Source organism: Ursus maritimus, unplaced genomic scaffold, assembly GCF_017311325.1.
Source record: "Ursus maritimus isolate PB19 unplaced genomic scaffold, ASM1731132v1 scaffold_33, whole genome shotgun sequence".
NCBI lineage: Eukaryota > Metazoa > Chordata > Mammalia > Carnivora > Ursidae > Ursus > Ursus maritimus.
The window spans coordinates 18,809,807-18,812,218 of record NW_024425897.1 but is presented as its reverse complement, the minus strand read 5'-3'; the positions used below and the strand labels follow the sequence as shown (position 1 = coordinate 18,812,218).

Below are 2,412 nucleotides of genomic sequence, written 5' to 3'. Positions count from 1 at the left end.
CCTATCCCAGCTCTCGCTTCCCCTCTCCCTGCGGCGTGGCTCCCCAGGTTCTCAACGGAGACCGGTCGTCTCTCTCTGAAGTCCCATCTTTGGGGCACCTGGGTGGCTCAGTCGGCTTCATGATCTCGGGGGTCTTGGGATCGAGCCCCACGTAGGGCTCCCTGCTCAGCAGGGAGCCTGCTTCTCCCTCTGCCCCCTGCTGATGCTCCCTCTCACTCTTTCTCTCTCTCATAAATAAATAAAATCTTAAAAAAAAAAATAAAGTCCCAGTCTCAGCCTAGTAGGATCTGGAGCTGGGTGGTGTGAGGACAGCACTGGAGATGTTGAGAATCCTTGACTTAGGGAGACCGGGTAGAAATGAGCCCCAACTTTGGATCCCTGAGGCCTGCTGTGTGTTCCTGGGGACACGACTCTTCATCCTGGGGTCACCTTGGATGGGGCTCTGAACGGTGGTTAGGAGAGACTGCTAGGTGGTTTTGAAAGAGCTTGGTAACTGGTCGTCTGTGTCCCCATATGATAGGGACTTAGGATTAAGGCAGAACTGCAACACACAAGCAATGATTGGGTGCCTGCTGTGTACATTCCTTCCACAGGATCTCCAGTCATTCCCTGTCAACCCAGGCAGGGAAGACCAGGGTGTTTTCATCAAAAGCAGTTCTGTTGCAGGGAAGGGAGGGGAGGCACAGATCGTAAACCCAATTATTTCAAGGTCTTTTTGTGCCGCGTGCCAGCTTCCTGCACTAAAGGTATGGAGGTATGGAACTCAGGGCTCAGAGCCAGGTAATGGTTTTCCCGCCCGGCCAGGCGAGGCTGAGGGTTCCACCCTCTAGGGAGGCGATCGCAGGGCTACCGGATCTTTCGTCCTCCAGGCCTGGCCTGGCTCGGGATGCTTATGCACAGGCCGAGGGTCGCCAGCATCACCTCTCCTCCTCCGCTGGGCGCGAAGGCCTGAACCCCTCCGACTCTGTATGTCTCTCCCGTCTTTTTGTCTTTGCAGCTCTGTCTCTGCTTTAGTCTCTCACTCCCTCAGTTGCACCTGGAATCCGGACTCTGAAGTGGAGGTCAGAACGTCCAGCTGCCGCCTCCCGCCGGGATCCGAGCCGCGGAAGCCAACCGAGTGGATCCCATGCGCTCCCTGCCGTGCCCAGCGCCCAGCCCCTTCCCAAGCCGCCTCCAGGAGGTCCCAGACGCCAGCGGATGATTTTGGCGAACGCCTGCGTTCCCCACGGCAGCCCGGACCCGCATGTTTTCTTCCTTCTTTTGCCGACTTGGCCGACTTCGGCTTCATTCGAGGCTCAGAGGTGCCTGCGCCGTGCTTGGCTCGCTCCACCGTCGCAGGAGGCCCGGGACTGGTTTTCGGCTCGCCACATGTCCCTGCCTGGCGCGCACGCAGCACTTGGCGAGCTTCCCGCTCACGCGCTTGGCGCCAGCGGCTCTGGGCCTCAGTTTACCCGCTCCTTTCCGGTTAGGGAAGTGACGGTCACGTGGTTAGAGGAGGAGGCATGGAGAATGGATTGGCTGGTGGTGGGAGCGCAGTTGGTGTGCGTGAAGAGGGGGGGAAGTCAAGATGAGCCATGCTTCCTTTCCCGCTCCCCTTCACCGCGGACTTTTACCCACCTCCAGGCACAGAAGAGGAGACGAAATGCTGGTGCTGTCTCGCTTCCCACCCTAGGAACGGAGCCCACCAACGCCAGGACCCCAGTCTTCTCTAAGGGCCACCCACAGCCTGTGCGCCTGTGTGGGTGTGCCGGGCTGTAGGCGAGGACAAGCCTGGTCCTCGCCAGCAGGTGCACGCTTGGGGGTGTCCGGAGCGGTTCCTCCGTGGCTGCCTGCTCTGCTGGGACTGCTGCTGCTGGCCTTGGGACATTTGCACACCCAGCTGTGGTTCACTGGGGCAGTGTTGACGCAAGTCCTACCGAGCTTTGAGAGGTGGCCTCTCAGAGCCTTAGAACTTCGGATGAGTCTATTAGCCCTTCTAAGCCTCAGTTACCTGAAAACCAGGATAACAGGTCCTGCCACAGAGGACATGGCAGGGGGAAAATGACATCAGGTGTGTGCATTGTCCAGCCACACCTTGGCACATAGTAAATGCTCATTAAACAGTAGCTGTTTGGACACCCTCAACTCTCTGTGCCCAGTCTGTATCTCGTCTACTCTTAGTATATGCTTAGTATAAATCATATACGTTTGAGTACTTAGAAGTTTTTATCTGTATATTTTTAGAAGACTACCTAGCATGTATTGAGCCCTGGTCTCTGTTAGTAATACTCGTGCCCGGGTCTGTTCCCAGCTCTTCCTGAAGCTCCCTTTCTTGCTGTCCTCCCAAGTAGACACCCTGGTGAGATGCTTTCTCAAGCTTCTCATTCAAAGCTTAATGCCTCTTGCGCCCCCTTCCCAAATCCCAGGATCTCA

General features: G+C 56.8%; 1 long non-coding RNA gene across 1 annotated transcript; it reads left to right on the top strand.

Annotated features, from left to right (window-relative positions):
• Positions 1–237: 237 nt before the first annotated feature.
• On the top strand, positions 238–2,120 carry LOC103661212. The gene is made up of 2 exons (XR_005831724.1): positions 238–1,301; positions 1,624–2,120. It is a non-coding gene; the product is annotated as an uncharacterized LOC103661212 (long non-coding RNA).
• The last annotated feature ends 292 nt before the right edge of the window (positions 2,121–2,412 follow it).